The following is a 17607-nucleotide window of genomic DNA, read 5'->3' on the forward strand; positions in this document are numbered from 1 at the left end:
AGAACTGTCCTGAGCCTCTGGCCTGACTACCAGTACAAAGCACAGGCAACCGCCACGTGGATGCCTACGAAATGCCAGACAGAGGTCTTGGCAAGATTGCTTGACAATCGAAGAAGTGGATCCTTGCCCTTGAACAGTAGGACCATGAAGACCTGTCTGGTGTGATTGGCGAGGCACCATGGTGTGGCTAGCAGGGCTGGCATGGCCTGATAAAGATCCAGAAGGTCATCTTCTCAGTCTGCTCAGTTCCTGCCCTTGCTGGTGGGAGAAGACACCAGAGTCGAAGTGGTCCTCCCCGGGTACAACAGGTGCACAGTTCCCGAATAGCCTTCTTAGGATGAATAGCATCTCGGCACAGACTCCCCATTAGGGCTCCCACAGGAAGGAAGGGATCAGGCATGGGGGATGTGGGTGTTGTGTTTCTTTAAAAAATGCTACGGAGTCCCAGGCGGCAGCTGTAGGCAAGCTACAGTATTAAGTCCCAAATGGTGGTGGCGGCCCATGTGGTGGCAGGCAGTGGGCTCTGGGAGCAGCCAGTCCCAGGCAGAGATGGTTGCTGGTCCCCAAGCAGTGGCTGGTCCCAGGCAGGGAGACACATGGTGAGGTTGAATATTTATTCAGGGGAGTTATGAAGGGGGAAGGGAAGGGAAGGGGGAGAGAGAGGGGGGGAAGCAGAGAAGTGGGGAGAGAGAGAGAGGCGAAGCTGCCTCTCTGAGAGGAAGATGGAAAAGAGAGCAAGCTCAGACTGAAGCTGAAGATCAGCCTGTCTCTGCGGATGGGGGAGGAAGTGGGCGTGGCTTGTCTCTTAAAGGGACAGGGACCAAAACCTAACAGTGGGCATGCACACACATTAACAGTGTCATGCTTTCTTTGACAACTCTGTGTAGGAATGTGGGACCATCTGGCTGATGGATCTTCTGGATGCTTCTCCCTCTTAAGAGAGCTGCTGAGCAGACCGCAGAAGGAAGTGTGAGCTCTGCCCTGTCTAAAACATGTGGAAGTCTCCACCCACAATATTTCAGGATGTGACTATTTGTGAACAAGTTCTTGTAGGTTGAAAATTGAGCCCTGGAGTGCTTAGGGTGCCCACAATGCAATAGGACTGCATGAATTTGAACACAAGATTCCGGACAAGACCTCTGCCCCCAAGCTTATGTCCTGGCACCTGAATGCTTGCTCAACAGAGGTGGTGCCCTGAAGTGACCTGACTGCAGCCTTAGACATGGCTGACTAGTTCAAGAGTGGGCAGGAAGAGGGAGGGAAGCGGAGAGACAGTGGAGTGATGAGAGATGGGGAGGGGTGGCCCCCAGAAGGCCGCCAGAAGTTGGAATGAGAACCTGCAGATGATGGTCACTAGACTCTCCGAGAGCTGAGAAGCTTCAGGACCAAGGGGTTCAGACTCCAGGCCTGTATTGCTGGTGGATGCCAAGACCAATGGCCTCAATACCCAAAGCCTGTATGGGAACCACTAGTTGGCATCACTGAGTGCCTGCTGCTGCCATTTGCTGCTGTCAAAAACTGGGGGAGACAAAAGCTGACGGAGACCCGAATTTGAAGAGCTTGCCTATATGGCTTCCACCCAGGTAGAACAAAAGAGCTCTGTCTCTAGCTGATTGAAGAGAATTCAAGAGGATGGGCATTGCTACATGCAAATAGTGCCAGTCTGTCAGGGACTTGAACTTCTTCAGACTGAGTATCTGTAGGGTGATGGAGCTGGGAGGATACTAGGGAAAGACAGGGAAACTTTGGGATGCAGTGAAGACGTCTATTAAGTACAGAAATCAATTCCAGCCTTTTCAGATAGGAGCCAAGGAGAGCCTAAAACCCTGTTGGGGACTGACCATTGTTTTCCATGAGACCCTGATGGCAGGGGAGTGGGTTCTGATGGGTCTGCAGCTGAAAGATCCAGAGAGCTAGGGCGTGGCCAGAGCCCTATAGAAGCTTCTCCTGAGCACAACAAAATGGGCATTCTTGGCATTCTTGTATCAAGGAAGACCCGTATCCCTGTGTCCCCGTGTGTGTGTGTGTGTGTGTGTGTGTGTGTGTGTGTGTGTTCATCTTTGTGTGTGTAGTTGGTGTGTGTGTTCATCTTCGCGTGTGTAATTGGTGTGTATGCGTTCATCTGTGTGTGTGTGTGTGTTTCTGAGATGTGTGGCTTGTCACAGCCACTGTCTGGCTCTGATAGATACAGCCAACTACAGGCTACATGCTTGCATGTGAACACCACTGTATCCCAAGGTCATGAGTCTGTGGATGTTAAAATATGATTCTTACATTTTATATCACTAAACACTGCTCCTCTTTGGATACCTCTTTTGGCCATTTGAAAATGTCAAAGCTGTCCCTGGTTGTCAGACTCTCCAGGGCACAATTGGTGGCCTGCTCTTCGCTGCAGCTGTGGTTTGTGACCTCTGAGCAAGGAGCATCACCAGAGGAGAAGAAGTGTGAAGGAGGCAGACAGCAGGGTCCCGGCTCCTGCTCAACAAGGAGCCAGCTCTCAGCTCAGATGTCATCCAACCTCAGCTGGGTGAGCCCACGCTCCCAGAAAGGGTCCCTGGCCGTTCCCACTGGATGAGCATCACCCAACCCCCGCTCTGGGCCCCCACATACCTGGACTTTAATATGGAATTGTTTTTACCATTACAAGAAGCAGCTTGAGACGGAGCTGAAATAGCTCCTGGTGGGCAGATGGGGCGTGCTAATTGCTACCTCCTGGGATCCACCTCTTTCCTCTGTCCATGCAGTCAAGAACCTGGCTGCTTTGGAATGGGAAGCATTGTAGCTGTAGACTTAATGTCAAAATTAAAAATAAAACACTGTCAAGAGGGGTTTAATAAATCATGCTCTCCGTATAAGACACACTACCATGCTGGGAAAGAGGGTGGGTACCGAGTCTACACTACCTAGAAAAGGGCTGGCAATTTGAATGCTGGAAAAAAAAAAAATGAAAGATGAAATCTGGAACAGAAAAACATTGCTCAAAAATTGGGAAACCCAAATAAAGCACATATTTAGCAGTGCGGATTTGTTAGATGTTTTGTCAACACTGAACGTGCATGGCTGTGTGAGATATTAACCGAGGGAATCCTAACTGAAGAACAAACAGGAATTTTGTGTATCCTGAAATCCTTAATAACTTGTTTTACATTAAAAATGTTTGTACAGGGCCGAAGAAATAAATCAGTGGTTCCGAGCACTTACTGCTCTTGCAGAGGACCTGAGGTCAGGTTCTCAAGCGCCCACATTGTGGTTCAAAAACATTTGTGAGTCCAGTTCTGGGGAATCAGATGGATGCCCTGTTCTGGCCTCCATAGGCCCCTAAACACACATGGTGCACATACATACGTGCAGGCACATACATAGACACATAAAATAAGATAAATATTTAAAACGTCTGTGCAGGGGTAAAACAATATGAAATATTTCCATCCGGAGTGGAAGGTGCCTCTCAGCTCACTCCTGATTCTGGGACTTGGGTACAAACTTCTGCTCTATGGTGTCCTAAGAAATCATCTGCCAGGGCACCAGTTGGTCACAAGCCACACAGCTGAGGAGACAGCGAGGACAGGGGTTTATCAGGTGTGTGGGGCACAGTGTCCTACTCCTCCCTGAGGCAGGTGGGGACACAGGATAGAAAGCCATGGTGTGAATTGGTCATGGAGGCATGGGTGCTGGTGGAGTGTCAGGAGGAGCCCAGGGCTAGGACAGTTGCCGAGGGCAGATGAACAGGCTAGCCCTCAGCGTGTGGTGCTGCTTCTGCAGCAAGACCAGCCATTGCCACAGCTTCTCTGCAGAAAATTCCTTCCAGAAGTAAACTAGCAGCAATGTGCAGTGTGAGGCACGCAGGCTCTTTGCAGCCTGTGATCTTATCCTGGTTCCCATCCTGGCCTGCGACTCTGGTCAAGCCAATGAGGAACTCAGTTCTATGCCAGTGTCCGCAGTGACCGTTTGAAAGTTGGGTGTGCCACAGCCGTGTCATAGCAAGCAGTCAGCACTTCTCGGCTCTCTTCCTGTCCGCTGACTCTCACATTTTCTCCACCCCTTTTTCTGTGATGTCCCCTGAAGCCTTGGATGACGGGAGGCTGATAGCCGACCCATCTTACAGTCAGTTATACTTGGCACTTTGACCAGCTCCATGTGAACCACAGCCCAGTGCAAAGGGAAGCTTCTCAGACCAAAGGAGCAGTAGATCTGTGGGTATAAACGTATTTTTATATATAGTATATAGTAGTAGGGTATAAACGTATTTAGAAGGGAGTTTGACAGTACAGATATTTAACAAAACAACAGTTGGTTTGCCCCTAGGGCCCCTGATTGCCCAGTTAGTATTCTGAACAGGCTCATAGCACGAGGCATAAAATCTAAAGACGTGCATGTACCAGTGGATAACCACACAACCATGAGCATGTAAGCAATAACACCGACTTCAGGAGGTTATTAATAACAACAACAAAAAGTAAAAATAAAAAGAGGACATGGATTGGGAGGGAGATGGGCTGGGTGAACTAGGAAGAACTGGAAAGATGTGATGGTGGACAGATGGGGACAATACCCATTGGATAAAGCATAAAACTGTCAAGGAATGAACATTTTATTAAAAGACAGTCTAACTGGATAAACTGATCTTAGAGGTAAGAAAGACAAGGGAGCATTCAAAACACTTGATCCCATGAAGCACTGCCTCTCATCCTGAGAGAAACACACATTTCAGTCAATAACCAGGGGCCTACATTGATGTGTTTGTGAGTCAGAGTCCAGCCTCACCAAGGCCTCCCAGGCAGGGCAGCCCTGCTGTGGTCAGCTCTGTACATTTTCATCACTTCTTACACATAAGAGAAAAGGCTTAAAGATGCAGGGTGCAGTGTTCTTGGTGCAAGCTGCTCACTTTTGGTTCCTATGGGTCACTGTCCAGTGTGTGGTACTTAACCCAACCTGGCCCTGGCTGCACCCACTGCAGGGGCCTATGCTGGATGACCAAGGCTCACAGCAGGGATGTCTTGCCAGGAGGATCTGACAACTGGGAGGAGCCAGGCTTCCGACGACATCCAGGGGGGCTTACAAAGGCTTCTTGACACAGGGGGCTTCTAGGATGTATCATCCTTCAGAGACCAGCTGGCAGCTCCCTTACCCCATGTTGTTTTAACACAGTGGTCCTCAACCTTCCTAATGCTGTGACCCTTTAATACAGTTCCTCATACAGTGGAGACCCACAACCATAAGATTATTTTGTTTCTACCCCATAACTGTAATTTTGCTATGGTTACGAATCGTAATGTAAGTATCTGACATGCAACCCCAGGGGTCGCAACCCACAGATTGAAAACCACTGTTCCAATGGGTTACACTGGCTTCTGAAGTGGCCACCACTGAGAACTTTGGGCTGAAAGTTGTGTACATATAGATTCCTTCTAGGAACAGTGGAGGCAAGGGAAGGAGAAATAGTCAAGGAAATTCTGCAAGGATCAGCGTCAGAGAGCCGCGGTAACCTTTGTAGCCTCCACAGCCCTGGACTGTCTCTGCCATGCTGCTCCCTGCACTGGCCAGAATCCTCTAGGAGGCTCCCAGGCTTGTCTCGTGACTTCCGTCTCTTCCACTCTAGTCTTGGAGGACCCAACCACACAAGCAAGCTCCATCTACATGTCCCCCTTGCTCAGTTCTGCCCAAGAGTTCACTGTCCCTAAAAGGATGGTTGTCAATAAGCAATTCCTTTGGGATCCATGCCAGCCTTCCACAAGTGTTTAGCATCTAATGCAGTCATTCCTAGAGTCTCAGAAGGCAGGAGCTTTTGACAGCCAGTCACATCCCATTCCGAGATCAGAGAGATGGGAAAGGGCCATGTTGCTTGCTTTTTTGTTTGTAGTCCAGATTTCTCCTCTCTCAGATGGTTCAGGATCCCCTGCCTAGGGAACGGTGCTGCCCACAGTGGGCTGGGTCTTCTCATATGCTTTAATAATCAAGACAGTACATCATGGACCAGCTCACAGGCCAATCCGATATAGGTAATTTCTCATTAGAACTTTCTTCCCAAGCTGATTCTAGGTTGTGTCAAGTTGACAGTTAAAATCAGCCCGTACAGTGGTGGGCTCTGCCGGCCCGGTTTTCTCATCCTGCATCCTGTTTGCTCTGGCCAGTGACCCAGATGTCACACTCCTCTGCTTCAAGGCCCCACACTGAAGTCATTGTTTTAAGACTGAATCTAGGTTGGGGAACAAGTATTTCCTAGGTAGACAGACAGAATTCCCAGCCAAGCTTTCTTAGGGAGGAAGGGGTCAGGCATGGGCCACATGGGCATGCACAGACATTGACAGGGTCTCCACAATCTTGGATGGTTCTGTGTGGGAAGGTGGATCCACCTGGGCTGGTGGATCTTCTGGATGCTTCTTCCTACTAGGGTGTTGCTGAGAAGGCTACAGCATTGAGGGGAGAAGGAAGTGTGCGTGGTGCAAGACCCCCAAATGTGTGGAAGCTCCCACTCCAATAGCAAGTGTGCAAGACCCCCAAATGTGTGGAAGCTCCCACTCCAATAGCAAATGTACAAGACCCCCGAATGTGTGGAAGCTCCCACTCCAATAGCAAATGTACAAGACCCCCGAATGTGTGGAAGCTCCCACTCCAATAGCAAATGTGCAAGACCCCCAAATGTGTGGAAGCTCCCACTCCAATAGCAAATGAACAAGACCCCCAAATGTGTGGAAGCTCCCACTCCAATAGCAAATGTGCAAGACCCCCAAATGTGTGGAAGCTCCCACTCCAATAGCAAATGTGCAAGACCTCCAAATGTGTGGAAGCTCCCACTCCAATAACAAATGTGCAAGACCCCCAAATGTGTGGAAGATCCCACTCCAATAGCAAATGTGCAAGATCTCCAAATGTGTGGAAGCTCCCACTCCAATAGCAAATGTGCAAGACCCCCAAATGTATGGAAGCTCCCACTCCAATAGCAAACGTGACTATTTGCAAACAAGGTCCTGAGGGGGTGAAAATTGAGCCATAGGGCCCCTAAGGTGGTGCTAATCTAATAAACTGGTGAATTTGGACAGTCAGATGCCAGATAATGTGGAGACAGGACTCAGGAAAATGGGACCCTTCAGCTGTGGTAGCTGGTCTCAACCACTAGCCAAGGATTCCAAAGGTGACAAGTGTGGATACTCCCAGGAGTGCAAAGCAGAGGTCCCCTGTGAACATTGTGTCCCCAAGCATTGGGAATAGCTCATTTTTGCTGCCCAGGTGCTGGGGTCCTGTCACAACGTCCAGTGTTCTTCTACAGACCCGGCTGGTGGGCTGGTCAGTCTCTCCCCAGATAGATGTGTCTTGGAACATGGTAAAACCAGGGAAAGGATGCAGGCAGCTCCAAAGAGGGCAGTGCCATAGTGAAACACTGTCTCTAAGGACAACCAGAAGAAAAGGGCTCTCGGGAGATCAAGACTAAAATGAAGCCGCAGGGCAGGGTCCCTGTCCAGCTGGCCCAGGCTGGTCTCTGCTGCTCTCAGGGAGCTGGCAAGAGTAACATGGATGCTGAGGGCTTTCTGGGCACCAGGGGTATGTGTGTGTCTGCATAGGAGAGACCAGGAAATCTGGGAAGCCACACATTCTGAGCCCCAACTTCCCTGACTTTCTGTCCACCATGAGCCTTGAACACGATCAAGTCCTCAACCTTAGAGGGAATTGGAACAACCCCTCCCGAAGGGTGTGAGCAGCCCCCAGTCAGGTTTGTCAATGAGTCATGTTAAAAAATGAAATCATTGACAAGTCTTAAATTTAAATCGGGCATATCAGCTCCACCCTGCCCCCTGACTCCATTCCTTGTGAGCTTGTGAGGTGGCCTGAGTCAGATGACCGTGGCATGCCATGTTTAGAAAGGTGTCCATCCCTATGAATACATCTTTCCTCAGCTGATCCGAATGAGGGCATCCTGGTGCTCAGCTCCGGAAACCATGGGGAGCAATGACCTGGCAGAGGGAGGAGGTGTGAGCTCCCCTTGGCTAAGCACCTAGGCTAGCCTAGGGCTGTCCTGAGAATCCCTTTACAGATGACCTCAGGCCTGACTGCAGGAGGGTCCTTCTAACTCCCCACACGCAACTGTATCTCCACAATGGCCCCCATCTACACTGCATGTCTTCTCCACCAATCCCCCTCCTTGCCATGTATGCCCCATCTCCTCCACATTCCCCCATCTTTATCCGAACTTCACCACACAGACCCTATTCCTGCCACACAGACCCCATCTTTATCATGGTCCCCATTTCTCTAGCACACAGCCCCTAGTTCTACTACACAGCCCTGACTCCCACTAAAGATACCTCACCTCTATTCTTAGTGCTCCTGATCTCTATCATGCATGGCACCCCATCTCTATCGCACACATACCTCACCTCTACCAGTCATGCCCCCATCTCCACCACATACACCCAATCTCTGCCATATAGGCTCCATTTTCACTACACACACCTATTTCCACCACACACAGCCCTGCACCTGCCCCACACAGCCCTGCCCCTGCCCTACACAGCCCTGCACCTGCTCCACACAGCCCTGCACCTGCCCTACACAACCCTAAACCTGCCCCACACAGCCCTGCCCCTGCCCCATACAGCCCTGCCCCTGCCCTGCCCATGCCCTGCCCTTGCCTGCATGCCCCTTGTTCCTTCCTCCTTCAGATTTGGTGAGTCACCTCTGCAGCTTCTCCTGCCAGTTTCGGCTGATGATTTTCGTGTTTCCTCTGAAAGGAGAAGAACTAACTCTTTGTGCAAATGCTACACAAAAGAATCCCGAAACCTTTGTAGCAAGAACTTTAAACTCATTTGTGAATCTTTTCATCAAATGAAAACATCAGTGGCTCTGAATTGATGAAAATCCCACAAAGAGTGCCTCTTCCTTCGGGAGTTTAGCTGCCCACGAGGCTAGCAACCGATTTGTGTGAGGACAGACTAGGATTTAGAAGAACGAGCTCCAAGGGTGTGAGAGAGAGAGAGAGAGAGAGAGAGAGAGAGAGAGAGTGTGTGTGTGTGTGTGTGTGTGTGTGGTGTGTTATGGTGTATATTAGAGGGGATATGTGTGCATGTACATATGAGTGCACCTGTATGTAGAGGTCAGAGGTCAATGTCAGGTGTCTTGCAGTCATTCTCCATCTTTTCTTTTGAGGCAGGATCTCACCCTGAACTTGGAGCTCATTACGTATTACAGGCCAAGGCATGACTGCCTTGTATACAGACTTTGTCAGGGACAGCAAGGCCCCTGATCCAAGGTGCTCGGGACATGCAGTCTTGGGCTTGTCTGCAGTGATGGTCATCCAACTGGCTAACCCCAGAAAGGAGTGCCCTGGGCTATGAGCCCATCTTTCCGACATTAATCCTCGATCTCCTGCAGCATGACAGGCATGGCCCTGTGCACCAAATTCCATCCTCCTAGAACTCATAGTACAAGAATGCAGACCCATAGACCAGAGCTCTGGTGCTGCTGACACCCAGTGCAATGGGCCAGGGCTCAGGTGGTCCCGAAGGATGCTGCGATCAGCTTCTGCCTACACCGGCTGCACCCCGTCCAGTGTCTCTCAGAAGCATCCCAGGAGCAACTCTCAGGAAGGACTCAGTCCACTGTAGTGGCCAAGGGTGACCGACGATAAAGTCAAAACACTAGTTGGGCACCTGGAAACCTATCTCTATGGCTTGTTGGGGTGAGTGAGGTTGGAGTATAAAGGGAACAGGCTGCCTGACTAGTCAGATCCACATTGGGTTGCTGTTTCTGCAGCCCAGGCTTTTCTGTTGCCCAAGGATGGAGTCTGGGAGGCAGGGGTGAGCTCTGGCAGACAAAGCCAGCGGTCTTACCCTTGCCTAGCACTCTCAGTGTTAAGTCTTGACAAATCCTGTTCAAGTTGGCCAAGCACTAGCTCGACTATCTGACAACAGGCAAGATGTCACACTCAGGGTGATATTGAGATTAATATTGGAGTCAGGTCATTGGAATACTACAGATAACCTTTTATCACGTGCCTGGGCCTCATCCACTTAGAAGTTGTAAGGTCCGTCTCCCAGCATCCAGCAGGCATGAGCTGGTGAATTATCCTCAGTGCCTCCCTGCTAGGCAGCCAGCTCAAACCCCAGCATTTTCTCAGTCTCTCTCTCTCTCTCTCTCTCTCTCTCTCTCTCTCTCTCTCTCTCTCTCTCACATCTTCCTCTGTCTCCCTTCTTCTCTCCTCCTACCCTTTTCTTCTCTCTTCTATCTCCCTCCCTCCATCTATCTCTCTCCATCTCTGTCTCTCTCCCTTTTCCTCTCTCCTACTTTCCTCTTTATTTTTGTTTTTCCCTCTCTCTCTCTGTCACTCCCCTTTCTTTATCTCTCCCCCTTTCTTCATCTTATCCCCTCCCTCTCTGTCTCTTTCTTTCATTCCTCCTTTATCCCCTTCTCTCTCTCTCTTTCTCTCTCCTCCCTCTTTCTTTCTGTCTCTCTGTCTCTCTCTGTCTTTCTCTCTGTCTGTCTCTGTCTGTCTCTATCTGTCTCTGTCTCTGTCTCTCTCTCTCTGTCTCTCTCTCTCTCTCTCTCTCTCTGGAGAACCCTGCCTTATATACCTCTACAAGGGACACAGACTAAGAAGACTTCCACCTTGTCACTAATTCTGCCTTTAACTGGACAGGTCATTCCCAGTCCTAAATACTTGGTTTCAGGTTCCAAGTAAGATCACACAGAGTGTAGATGGCCCAACTGCTCTTATGGTCAGCCAGGAACAGTGTCTCTGTCCCTGTCTCTGGATCTGTGACTTGGGGATACCCTATCCACTTAGCTCAACGCTGCAGGTTCCTTGGAGTCTCATTTTTGCTCCAGAGGGTGACCTTGTTCCAAGTCTTTAGACTGCGCTCAGTCCTATTAAATCTTCTACTGTTACTTAGAAGGGAAACAACTTAAGACTTAAATAATTTATCTGGCTTCCACACAGCTGGCCTTTTGTGGAGATTCATTTGCTAATAAGGACAATGGACTTAAGAAGCCTGTGTTGGTTTGGGGCAGGGAAACATCTCCACGTGTGCGTCTCCTCTCTTCAGAGACTCTGCCTCCGCTGTGTTGGGAAAAGCAGCCGTGATCTACTTTATTTCAAGCTCTTCTCACGAGTTAGTTTTCAAATACTCTACAGCCTGGGTGGAGGGTGTGGGAACCTCACAGCTGTCTGTCTATAAAATGGAGAGTTCTTTCCTCAGGCGCCAGCTCGTGGGCTGCAAAATGAGACAGCCTCACTTTCTGTGAAGTTCTGCGAGGTCCAGACCAGAGAGCACTCCTATTAGCTCCCATTCAAATGGAGCAAGGAGAGACTGCTCACTGAACGCTTCCCTTTCTAACAGCACACTTGTTTATAATTAGAGGAGAGAATCTGCATAGAGACAATTAATATAATATGGTACCAAAAATCAAATTTCCCCTTTGAATAGCTTCCTCAATTTTGTTCACGGACGTCATTTCCCTTCCAAGCTCTTTGTTCCTTGAAGAGAGCTTCAGGCGAGCCAGCATTTACTGCATGTGATGACCAGGGCATCCCAATGTGGGCCGCTCACCTGGGTGAAGGCATGGCACAGAACGGGAGGACTTCTCCCTTGGCCTCCCTTGAGAGCTTGTGTGGGAGCAGAGTCTCCCCTGCAGTAGTGCCCCGTCTCCCCCTGGAGCATGCCATGTCCATGTCTCATACCGACTAGGAGGCACTGGAGACCTGGTGGAGAACGTGGTCATTAAGGTCGCAGTCCACCATGTCCGGACAGCTCTTCAGGTTGGCGCAAAATGGAGGACTCCCTTTCTCAGTCTGGTTGCCTCTTCTCTGTCTAACCTTATTTGGGGGAGCGTCTCTAAGCTCAGAAGCCTGGCCTCACTTGGAGAACGACCCTGCACAGGGCTCCTTGCAAATGCTGTATGACTCAGCACTTAAGTCCCACTCTTTCCTTTATCCCATATGATAATTAGGTGTCGTGTGATGGCCAATCAACCCTTCCCACCCATAACCCTAAGAACCCTTATGTACCTTACCCCTGGAACACTAAAATGAGCTTTGTCTCTCTGAAGCAGACTCCGGGAAGTTCTTTCTGTCACACTCATGGCCATGCTCACTTCTTCTGCTCTGTTTGCCCTTGAGGACCGGTGGCCAACAACCCCCCAGGAGAAGGAGATCCACAAAAACCCACATTTCACCCAAACTGCTGGCCTGAAACCCCATGCTGAAGACCCCTGCTGTTCAAAATCAGTGCCTGGAGAGGCGTAATTAGTGCAAGCGGTCGGCTTGTCCGACACTTCCCATGTAAGCACTTCTGGACAGGCCCCCACCTCAGGTGACAGTCACGGTAGGGCTCCTCCATGGGCTGCTGCGCTTTCTGAAGCTGACCATGAGTCCTTCTGCCCTGGACAGAAGGTGGAGATGGAGATGAAGGGCAGAGGAACTGATAGGTATTTATCCTTCCGCACCAGTCTCTTCTCAGCCATTCGCCCAAGGCCACCTTTCTGGTAAGCTCCCGTCGCTCAAACAAGGGGGACAGGGCTCCTGGTGAGTCTTGGGACTCCAAAAGGGGGTTAGAGACTCTTTACAATGCATGGGAATGCAGGGTGCCAAAGCCACCCACTGTCGATCACAATTGAGGACAATGTGAATGGAGGGTGTGATAGTGACAATCACACGAATCACAGCAGAAAGATAAACGCCGCATCATCTCCGGTAGACATGTAGTCTACAGCTGCTGGGTATAGAAGCAGAGAGGAAAGAATGGCTTACAGAGGTTGGCGGAGTAGGGGAGGTATCTTGTAGAGAGAGATTCGTTAGTGGGTCCTAAGACCCAGCTGGCTCAGAGGGTAAGTCCTGGTGTTCTGCGACACAGAAGGGTTAAGATGTCGTACGGCATAAATCAAAACAACAGGGCATTCAAACATTCTCAGTCCAAATCAACAGCCTGTAGTGATAGTTCATTTGTATTTCAATAAATAAATAAAGCTTGCCTGAAGATCAGAGTAAAACAGCTGCACTGGACAGTTTTGCTGACCAGTGAGTGGGGACACACACCTTTAATCCCAGTAGCCACACTAGTTTGTCATAGAAACTGGGTGGTAGTGGTGCACCCGCCTTAAATCCCAGTCCTAGAGAAGAGTATAAGATGGGAGGAGACAGCTCTCAGATAGTCTCATTCTGAGATTCCTGAAGGCAGAATCAACATTTCAGACTGAGGTAGAGATAAGAGCCAGTGGCTGATGTTTTGCTTTTCTGACCTTCAGGTTGAACCCCAATATCTGTCTCTGGGTTTTTATTAAACTGCTTCAACAAATACATGCAATGATTATCGTCAACGAAAGGTAACTGAATCAGAGGGGCTGGAGTGGAGGAGGTTCAGTAGCGGAGATGCTTGCTGCTTATACGTTAAATTTTACTTTCAATTCGGCAGAATCCAGAGTGGCCTGGAAAGAGGGAACGTCAACAGAGGACTTGTCTAGATCAGATTGTCCTCCGGACACGTCTGTCAGAGATTATCTTGATGACTGATGTGGTAGAGTCAAGCCCACTGCAGGCGGCGCCTTTCCTACACAGACCCTGGTTTGTATAAGAAAGAGCTGAACCTGAGCTGGGGAAAAAGCCCGTAAGCAGTGTTCTGCCACGGTTCCTGCCCTGACTTCTTTCAGTGATAGTCTGCCGCCTGGTAGTGTAAGTCAAACCCTTTCTTGCCCAAGTTGCTCTTGACTAGTATTCTATCGCAGCAACTGTGCTTTCGGAGACTTGAGGTCAGTTCCCAGCACCCATGTCAGGAGGCTCACAACCACAAGTAACTCCAGCTCCGGGGATCTAACACCCTCTTTTGGCTTCCACAGGTACCCCCCTCCCCACATGCTCCACCCTCAAAATAGAAAATAAAAATAATCTAAGGAAAGAAAGAAACCAAAAAAAGCTGGTGTTGAGATTTCCTAAGTCTGCCTGTCTCATCCTATAATTGGGCAGACACAGCACCGCTGATCTCTCTGACTTACCTACCGCTGGCAGAATCATTAGGAACAATGAGAAAGTGAACAGCCACTGAGAGGTATAGGCCGCTGTCCCTCGGAGAGCCTGGAAGCCCGCCAGAGTCCTGCGCTCTGAAATGTGGGATGCTGGCTCCTGTTCCACCTGTCATGTAACTCAGTCGTTACGTTCTGCACAGATTCATGCCCCATGCCTTCCCCTGGGGCTAGCTAAAACGAAGTGGTTTCTCAGCTCTAGTCTTCATGACAAGGTAACAGCCAGGTGCCTGGGAACCAGAATCCTGCTTTCAGAAGTTCTCTTCCCGAAGAGGTCTTAGAAATAAATACACATGGGCACTCTCTTACGGGGCTGTTTGTAATTAGAAATATCAGATATACCTCTTGTGTGATGTTTTTGTTTTTTGGATTTTTGAGGGACCCATTGCCCAACCTCCAAATAATCACACATGGAGGCTTATTCTTAGTTATGAATGCCTAGCCTGGCCTTAGTTTGGCTTTTTTTTGTTAGTTTTCCTTAAATTAAATTACCCTGTCTTTTGTCTCCAGGCTTTCATCTTTTTCTAATTTTGTATGCCTTATTTTTACTTTTCTTCCTAAGTCCGTGGCTGGCTGGATGACTAGCCCCTTATACCAGGTCAAGGGATCAAAGAGCAGCTCTGGAACTGGGGTCAAGGCTGGAGCGAGAGGGAAACTGTCCCCCTCAGAAAGACAAGACCTTGGACAATAATGACTTGCACCCAGGACCCACTGCCAGCTCTCCTCTGCTCACCATGCCAGCAACCCCAGTTCCAGCCACTTCTGTCACCACCGCCTCCACACAATCCCTGGGGCCTGCACCCCCTAGGGCGGTCCTCGGCTGAGCATCACACATGACCACAAGATACTCAAGTTTATCGGCAGTATCTTCATAAGGAACACAGGGGAGCCTCCTGTCCCCGGTCCCCTTCCCAGACCCCCAGGCTTGTCTTCCAGCAGCAGGTTCAGGGAGTTGTTGGGCACAGAGCTACGCGCCTCTCCTAGGGTTGTGATCAATGGCCAGGAATGGACTTTGAGCCTTAATTACCGAACTGCCCTGAGTGTGCTGGGTGATGTTGGAGCTGAGAGAAGGTCATCCCTCATCCGCGGATTCCTCGCGGGTTCGTACCAGGTGCTGGAGAGGACTGAGGGTGAGCACTGCGAGAGGAGGATGCTGGGGGATGGGCAAACTCTCCTGGTGCTTATCCGAGAGGAAGCGGGGGCGCCTGAGCCGATGCTATGATCTTCGTCTTCAGCCTGGAGTTTTGAGAGCAGCTTCCAGGCTGTGAGCCATCTCCATGTGTAGCTGAGCTCCCCTCGCGGGGAAGGATAAGGAGGTCTAGTCCTGGCTCTGGTTGGGACCCAAGACAGGATCAGTGCCTCCTCTCCTCCAGTGGTGGGTGATGCTTGAGCTGGGGCTCTCCGCGCACAGACATGGGACGCTGCAGCTACTGGGAGCCCTGTGAGGCCTGCGGACTTGATGTGGGCCCTGTCTTCCGGGAGGTGGTCCAGGAGGTGGTAACTTTGCACAGGTGGAGGCAACTCCTGGCTGCCTGCAAGTCCCTGCCCAGCTCACCTAGCCATTCAGCCCCTTCTACTCCTGTAGCCGGGCAGGCTAGTAATGGGGGCCGCACTAGCGATTACTCCTCTTCAGTTCCATCCTCTCCCAATGTTGGACACGGGGAGCTCTGAGCTGAGGCAGCCACTGTGGCTGGGTTAAGTACCCCAGGATCCCTACTCTGAGCAGCCTAGCGAAGGACCAGCCTTTTTGCAAACCATGGGGCAATGACTCTGAGAAACGGAGCTTAGAAGGTTGGGGAGAGACAACGGGGAGTGGACGAGCCATCCTCATTACTCTTTCTAGTAGTGGTTTTTACTCTACCCTCTTGATTTTGCCTTAGGAAGATCATCTGGCCCAGGGAGCATCCTGATTGCCTTGTGGCTTGACTCCTTCCCAGGCTACCTCTGAGAGCCCAAAAGCCTAAACCCTCTTTGCCGTTGGTAGGTGCTAACCATCACCTGTTGCTTAGAAGGTTCCAGGTGTTGCTGCTGGTCCATGTCAGATGCTCACAAATGAGGCCATTTCAGCCTCCTTAGGCAGGAGTCAATGGCTCTAAAACATTCCTAACACCTCCTCTATCTTGCCTTTGTCTTCCATGCTGGGTTCTTCTCTCCTTACAGTAGGTATAAATTCAAGCAGGAACACACATGACAAGTGCCTTTGGGGGCCTGGATTCCAACTCACTATGACAGTGGAGATAAACTCAGTCTTGGGGCTTTGGTCAAGCGGCCAAACAGTCTTTAAAGAAATGTATTGTCAGTTTCTCTCAGGATCATTTTTTGCACTCTTCTCTCATTTTGCGGTTATTTGGGCTTGGAGACATCTTTGAGAAACATGTCTAAGTTAGTTTTGGAAGCTGTCAGTCTTGTCCTTCTTTTGGGTGATCGGGGCTGAGGTAAGATGAAATCAGGATCATCCTTCTTCCACGTCTTCTGGAACTTCGGCAATGTTCTCAATATCATGATCGTCCCATTTGTAGCTTACAGCAGTGAGGTTCTCACAGGTCTCTGTAGAGGTTCTGTTGGGCAAGACGCAGCAAAGCCCACTCTTCATGTCCAGTGAAGCTGACATGGCCATAGGTTACTGCATCCTTGTCAGGATCAGCTCCCGTGTTTTTGGCAGGTCTTCTCTGCTTGGCACCACTCTTTTGGGTCCACTCTCATCAGCAACTCTTGGGAATGGCTCTCTCGGGGCAGGGGAGACTGTTTGGGCCATCTGCTCCATCCTGTGAGTAGCTGCAGATCCGCTCATATTCCCTGAGGACACTGCGGGCTGCACAGATTTTTTTTTTTTCTTTGTCCAACATTTTCTTTTTAGAAGTTAGTTTTGGAGCTGATTGTGTTGCCTGAAGAACATTCCTCTTAACAATCTTTTCAGTCTCACGTTTTACAGTGCCCAGTTCTGAGAAGAGAGAGACAGGTGGAGCAGCTCTGTAGAGCCCCACCTTAAACACGCCTTGCTTTGGTTTCTTTCTTCGTTCTTTCAATTCTTGAAGCAGCTTTTTTTTTTCCCCTTGTATTTTTGGAGGAGGGCTTTCTGTTTGTCACTCATAACCATTTTCTCTGACTTTGTTTTGCTTCTGGCCTTTTCTGGAGCTAGGTCTGGAGACAGCTCAGGCATATTATCAAGACCTGCATCTTCCAGTGAATGGTTGAGACCTTTCCGGTTGGAGTGCCTCTTGGCTCATATCCCTTGTCTCTGTTTTCCTTATGAGATAATAACTTCCTTTGAGAAATGTTAGCTCTAATCATTTCGTGCTTAAATCTTTCCTAAGCCAATTGGCAAATCATGACAAAGGCATCACTACCAGACTGTAGACCAAGATGGACACTCAGGCAGGGTTGGAAGCTGGAGTCGGGAGCTGGTGCAAAGGCTATGAGGGCTTCTGCTTGCTGGCTCACATACATGTGTTGTATTTTCTTTACTTAGATACCTTATTGTTATTCCTACATATGTACTTATAGTCATGTATATTTCACGCATACAAGTGTTTAATATACACAGACATGCATATATAACTCCTATGTCTTATTAGTGACTGTGCTAGGCTTTGCTTTCTTACA

At 49.7% G+C, this 17607-nt stretch overlaps 1 pseudogene; it reads left to right on the forward strand.

Moving 5' to 3' along the window:
• Window positions 1-14581: 14581 nt before the first annotated feature.
• LOC119817158 lies at window positions 14582-15884 on the forward strand (annotated as a pseudogene).
• Window positions 15885-17607: the final 1723 nt, after the last annotated feature.

The sequence above is a fragment of the Arvicola amphibius genome, chromosome 6, assembly GCF_903992535.2.
Source record: "Arvicola amphibius chromosome 6, mArvAmp1.2, whole genome shotgun sequence".
NCBI classification, from domain to species: domain Eukaryota; kingdom Metazoa; phylum Chordata; class Mammalia; order Rodentia; family Cricetidae; genus Arvicola; species Arvicola amphibius.